Raw genomic sequence first — 7,035 nt, forward strand, 5'->3', positions numbered from 1 at the left:
TTTCTGCTAGTCAAATTACTTTTAATTTTTAAAATAATATTTTTTATTTAATTTTTTGTGATACATTACTTTTCATTTTCATACATATCTGAATACTGAATAGCCTCTTTAAATTTAGAGTTTTGTCGCTTAATTGACTACATCAAACTTTCTCATCTCGCTTCAAGGCATCGTTTTGATAGTTAATTAGTCAAATTACTTTTAATTTTTAAAATAATATTTTTTATTTAATTTTTTGTGATACATTACTTTTCATTTTCATACATATGGAAAAGCTGAATAGCCTCTTTAAATTTAGAGTTTTGTCGCTTAATTGACTACATCAAACTTTCTCATCTCGCTTCAAGGCATCGTTCTTTCTTTTGATAGTTAAAAAGTAAACAAATAATAAAGCCAAATATTTCATTTTAACGGCAAAAGTATGTATTATAAATTTAATTTTGATATATTATTAGTGTAAAATAGTTTTACACATACATCCAATTATATAAAGTTATATTAGTAAAAATAACTATTTTTTACATTTATCACGTGAATGGTCATTCAAAAAAACAGATATGATTGAACGACTATGTAAAATATTTTACACTATTAATGTATCAAAATTAAATTTATATATTATGTTCATACCCTGACCCAAGATATAAGCCAAACCCAATACAGTTAAAAGGTCCAATCCAAAAGGACGGCTTCGTCCACGTATCCGACCTCTTTTAAGAGGTCGGAATAAATTAAAACAGGCAGTTCACACTTAACTAAATGAGTAAGTGCCCCCTAAAATTTCTCACTCACTTCTAGAAGAGAGATCCCAACAACCCTAATATAAGGGGACGGTTATCCACCATCAGAGGTGGAACTACTTTAACGGTAATTATTGGCTCATCTCCTATAAATACCCTGACACACTCAGGTACCTTTAAGTTCCAATACACTAAAACCTGCAAAGACCCTTGCCGACTTAAGCATTGAAGTGTTTTGCAGGTACCACCCCCCACCTTCTGATAAACAATTCGGACGATGGCCACAAGACGTGGGACAAGTCGAAGTATACTTCATTGAGGATTTGAGACTCACATACAAGCCCAAAGGTAGTCCATCAGGTAACCCTCGGAACATTGGCGCCGTTGCTGGGGACCTGGGAATCAATGTTTAATGGCGAACGACCAACGTGAAGACGGACACAATGCGTCCAAGTCAAACCAGGAATATCAAGACATAGTCAACAACGACCAAGCCTTGGTAATACCCCAGCCAAGAATGGAGGAGCCGCAAGGGGAGGGCCCTCCGACAACCAAAGGAGAATCCCATCTGAAGTTTGCCTCCCCGAAGGGGAAAACAGCCTCATGACGTCGACCTTATGGGATGGCTACAAGGACATCAGGGCCGACTTGAGCAGTTGGAACAGGAGTTAGAGCAACAGCGTGAAACAGAGAGAAGCTTGAAGAGAGAGATCAAAAGGCAAAGAGAGCCGGAGGACAAGCTCTCAAAACTAGAATCCAACCTTCGCAAAAAAGATTCTCGTACTACTCGGGAAGATAGTCCACTAGGGGGAGAAGATCCGTTTACTGAAGATATCATGAGGGTTAGAGTTTCCAAAAACTTCAAAAGCCCTGACATGAACCTGTACGACGGGACAACCGACCCAAAACACCACCTCAACAATTTCAAAAGTCGGATGTACTTAGCAGACGCCTCAGATGCTACTCGCTGCAAAGCCTTTCCAACAACATTGACTAAAGCAGCTATGAAGTGGTTTGATAGCCTGTCCCAAGGTCGGTATCTAGTTTCGACGATCTCTCGCGTAAATTCCTTACCTGATTTTCGATATAGAAAGACAAGGTCAAGCACGCTCCCAGCCTACTCAGAGTAAAACAGGAGGTCGGAGAACCCCTGAGAGACTATATGGAAAGATTCAACAAAGCATGCTTGGAAATTCAAGACTTGTCTACAGAGGCAGTAATAATGGGACTTGTCAACGGCCTCCGAGAAGGCCCCTTCTCCTAGTCTATATCAAAAAGATATCCAACTTCCTTAAGTGATGTGCAAGAACGAGCTGAAAAGTATATCAATATGGAAGAAAACGCCAAGTTACGGGAGCCGAGTTGGCAACCAGGGCACCCTCAACAGCTGAAGGAAAAAGAGAGGGAACCCAAGAGAAAAGAAGAAGTCAAATCTGAGAAGCTCAGAAGATACCATACGTTCACCCCGCTACGAGTTTCCTTAGTGGATGTCTACAGGGAAATCTGTCACACCGAGAAGCTTCCTCCTCCGCATCCCATTAAAAACAAAAATAGGTGGAAGTCGTAACGAATATTGTGAATACCAAAAGCTGTACGGGCATTCCACAAATGATTGCTACGACCTAAAATATGTGATAGAAAAGCTGGCCAGGGAAGGTCGGCTGGATAGATATCTCATGAAAAGGTCGGACAATCAGGGAAAAAGGAAGAGAGATGAGGAAGACCATGAGCAGAGAGGTTCGCCCCCACAGACTCCAGAACAACACATTCATATGATATCAGGAGGATTCGCTGGAGGGGGGCTGACCAAATCGTCTCAGAAGAGGCATTTGAAGGAAGTCTACCAGGTCGGAGATAATGAACCCGACCTTCCCACAATCTCCTTTACAAGAGAAGATGGACAGGGGATCATACCCGGGCACGACGACCTGGGGATAATTACCATGATCCTCGCCAATGCTCACCTGCACAGAACCGCCGACATATTATTCAAACCGGCATTTTGATAAGCTGGCACTAGATGAGAAGGAAGTAAAAGCCTATCCGGATACACTCTTTGGGTTAGGAGACGCTCCTATCACGCCACTAGGCTTCATCTCCCTACACACAACTTTTGGAAGAGGGTTGAAATCTAAAACCTTAAGCATCGACTTCATTGTTGTTGATGTAATATCCGCCTATAATGCTCTGAAAGGTCGAATGACGCTAAACTGGCTGGGAGCGGTTGTTTCTACCCCTCACCTCTGCATGAAATTTCCAACACAGGAAGGGATTGCTACCATCAGGGGAGACTAGAAGCTGGCGAGGAGGTGTTATAATGAGAGTCTAAACCTAAAGGGTAAAGGCAAGGAAGTCAATACAATTGAACTCGGCGGAGTCCGAGTAAGAGAAGAATTATGACCAGAGCCCGGAAGAAAAACGGAACGAGTCCAGATGGGGGCAAAAAGTCAAAAGGAATACCAACATAGGAGCTAATTTAGTAGAAGATCTGAAGCAAAAACTTGTAAAACTCCTACAAGAAAACTCCGACCTCTTCGCCTGGAAAGCCTCCGACATGCCCGGGATCGATCCCGAGCTTATGTCGCACAGGTTATTTGTCAATCCAGAATCCCGACCTGTCCAAAAAAAAAAGACGAAAGCTCAGACCAGAACGAGCTCAAGTAGTCAAAAAACAAGTACAAGCCTTGTTAGAAGTCGGGTTCATCAGGGAAGTCAAGTACCCGGTGTGGCTGGCAAAAGTGGTGTTGGTAAAAAAACATAACAGAAATTGGAGGATGTGTGTCGATCATACCGACCTCAACAAAGCATGTCCAAAAGACACATATCCTCTGCCCCAACATTGACTCCCTGGCAGATTCCAGCTCAGGGTACCAGTATCTATCATTCATGGATGCTTACTCGGGCTACAACCAGATACCGATGTACAAGTCAGATCAAGAGAAGACATCTTTCATCACACCTAGAGCAAATTATTGCTACGTGGTCGTGCCATTTGGATTAAAAAATGCAGGGGCCACCTATCAAAGATTGATGAATAAAGTGTTTGCACCTCACCTCGGAAGCCTAATGGAAGTGTATGTGGATGACATGCTGGTAAAAACCAAGGATGAGGCTAGCCTCCTGACCGACCTTTCACAAGCCTTTGATACTATAAGGAAGTATGGGATGAGGCTAAATCCTACCAAATGCACCTTTGCAGTAGAAGCTGAAAAATTTCTAGGATTCATGCTGACACAAAGGGGAATTGAGGCTAACCCCGATAAGTGCAGAGCAATCCTAGAAATGAAGAGTCTGACCTGTTTAAAGGAAGTCCAACAGCTGAATGGTTGCCTCGCAGCTTTATCTAGATTTTTGGCAGGATCAGCATTGAGATCCCTACCACTTTTTTCACTACTTAGAAAAGGATGCCAGTTCGAGTGGACCCCTGAATGTGAAGAGGCTTTTCAAGAGTTCAAAAGGTTTCTGAGCTAGCCTCCTATCCTTACTCGGACAAAAACAAAAGAAGAATTCGTATTATACTTAGCTGTCGCTGAGAAGGCTGTGGCATCAGCATTAATACGAGAAGATGAGGTCGGATAGCATCCCATCTATTTCACTAGAAAGGTGCTACAAGGTCCTGAACTAAGGTATCAAAAACTCGAAAAGTTTGCGACGCCCTAATTGTATCATCTAGAAGGCTTCGACCTTACTTCCAGACTCATACCATAAGAGTTCGAACGAACCAGCCTATGAAGCAGATCCTTCAGAAAAAGGATATTGCAGGAAGAATGATTCAATAGGCTATAGAGCTATCTGAGCACGACCTGAAATACGAAACTCAGACAGCAATCAAAGCCCAATGTCTCACCAACTTTATTGCAGAATACACAAGGATAGCAATCAAAGCCCAATGCCTCACCGACTTTGTCACAGAATACACAAGCGATCAGAGCGAGACCTCCACGACCTGGGAGCTCTATGTAGACGGATCCTCTAACAAGGTCGGAAGTAGAGCCGGCATAATATTGGTCAATGAAGAAGCAACTCAAATAGAGGTATCTTTGAAATTTGAGTTTCACGCTTCCAACAACCAAGCCAAATATGAAGCTCTGATCGCATGGCTAAAACTTGCTAAAGAAGTCGGTGCTAATAAGGTAATAATCTTCAGTGACTCCCAACTAGTAACTTCTCAAATTAATGGAGAGTACCAGGCAAAAGATCCAAACATGAAAAGGTACTTGGAAAAAATGCTTGAGCATCTCAGACAATTCTTGGAAACCGAGGTTAGGCACATAACTCGGGAGCTCAATAGCCGAGCTGACGCTCTCTCCAAGCTAGCAAGTACCAAGCCGGGAGGAAATAATAGAACCTTGATACAGGAAACTCTCCAGGAGCCCACAGTGACGAGGATAGACAGTAAATTGGACGTCCTATCTGTCTCAAGATTAAACCTGGGATGGATGACTCCGCTAGTTAAATATCTAAAATTTGACATCCTTTCCGAGGAGCAAAAGGAAGCCCAAAAACTCAGAAGGGAAGCCCAGAATTATACGTTGGTGCGAAGTGTCCTTTATAGAAGAGGGATATCCACACCATTGCTAAAGTGCGTCCCGACCTTTAAGACAGAGGAGGTCCTAAAGGAAGTACACGATGGCATTTGTGGGAATCACCTCGGAGCAAGATCTTTAGCCAGGAAGGTGATACGAGCTAGGTTCTTCTGGCCGACTTTGCAAAAGGATGCTACCGACTTCGTTAAAAAGTGCCAACCTTGTCAGATGCATGTCAATTTCCACATCACTTCTCCCGAAGAGCTTATCTGCGTGACCTCTCCCTGGCCTTTTGCGAAATAGGGATTAGACCTACTTGGACCTTTTCCCCAAGCTCCAGGACAGGTCAAATATCTGATTATAGGAGTGGATTACTTCACCAAATGGATAGAGGCAGAACCACTGGCCACTATTACAGCACAAAGAAGTTGGAAGTTTCTTTACAGAAATATAATTACTCAGTTCGGAATCGCCCATTTTATCACCACAGATAATGACACTCAGTTCACTGATTCCACATTTAGAAATCTGGTATCTACTATGAAGATTAAGCATTAATTCACATCAGTGGAGCATCCCCAAGTCAATGGACAGGCTGAAGCTGCCAATAAAGTTATATTGGCAGGACTAAAAAAGAGGCTGCAGGATGCAAAGGGAGCTTGGGCCGAAGAGCTCCCTCTAGTACTATGGGCTTATAGAACAACGCCTCACTCCACAACTGGAGAAACACCCTTCCGACTTGCATATGGAATAGAAGCCATAATCCCAATAGAGATCAATGAGCAGAGTCCAAAGGTGAGATTCTATGACGAGGTTGACAACATTCAAGCCCAAAAAGAAGAGCTCGAGCTACTCCTAGAGGTTAGAAAACAGGCACAAATAAGACAAGCAGTGCTAAAGCAAAGGATGGCAACAAGGTATAACCAAAAAGTCATTCGAAGAAGTTTTGCTACAAGCGACTTAGTTCTCATTCGTAATGACATCGGAGTAAACAAATCGGGAGAAGGGAAGCTCGCTGCAAACTGGAAAGGACCTTTTCAGATAACCGAAGTCTTGGAAAAAGGTTACTACAAGGTGTCCAACTTGAATGGAGCTGAGCTCCCAAGATCGTGGCACGCTTGCAATATTAAAAGATATTACAGCTAGAAGCGCACTCCGTTCCCTGATGTACTCTTTTTCCCAAGGAGGGTTTTCTTGAAGGGGTTTTAACGAGGCATCAAAGCGGGGGCTAGGGGCCTGAAAATTATTCCCTTAGTAGCCAAAGCATCTTTGTAAAGTTACATTTTATTAATGATCATACCTCTCCTTCTTGAAATTTCCATTATTACCACGATACGCACCGACTTAAGCTCGAAAAACTACAAAAATCCGTTGCCCAACCTAGGTTGTCGGCAAGATAAAGCGACGAGGTACAAGTCGGTGTAAAAGGGTTATAAAAAGACGATCATACTAACTCAGTCATGAAAAGGCAAACGACTTACAAGTTGGAAAGCTCCTGAGCAAAGTAAAATGCATCGCAAAAATAACCTAAGTTACAAAAACAATTCAAAGATAAAACAAATTGAATGTTTATGCCCAATTAATGGAAAACGGAAAATCCTTGGAAGGTAGCTACATAAAAGTTTTCATAAAAACTTTGGGAAACAAAAAAGCCCTTATAAACTATTTGGCTAAAAGTTTTGCAAAAGGCTTTTCATAAAAGTTTTACCAAACTAAGGGACATCAAGTAGAAGTATTTTCCCCACCAAAAGACTTTGCAAATAGGAAAA

At 42.3% G+C, this 7,035-nt stretch overlaps 1 long non-coding RNA gene across 1 annotated transcript in view; it reads right to left on the reverse strand.

Annotated features, from left to right (window-relative positions):
* Positions 1 to 6,337, reverse strand: part of LOC110265552 — a 12,561-nt gene extending 6,224 nt beyond the window's left edge. Inside the window, exon 1 of the long non-coding RNA XR_002351708.1 lies at positions 6,300 to 6,337. This is a non-coding gene — a long non-coding RNA (uncharacterized LOC110265552). The remainder of the gene's footprint in view (positions 1 to 6,299) is intronic.

The sequence above is a fragment of the Arachis ipaensis genome, chromosome B08 (genome assembly GCF_000816755.2).
Source record: "Arachis ipaensis cultivar K30076 chromosome B08, Araip1.1, whole genome shotgun sequence".
Taxonomy (NCBI): Eukaryota; Viridiplantae; Streptophyta; class Magnoliopsida; order Fabales; family Fabaceae; genus Arachis; species Arachis ipaensis.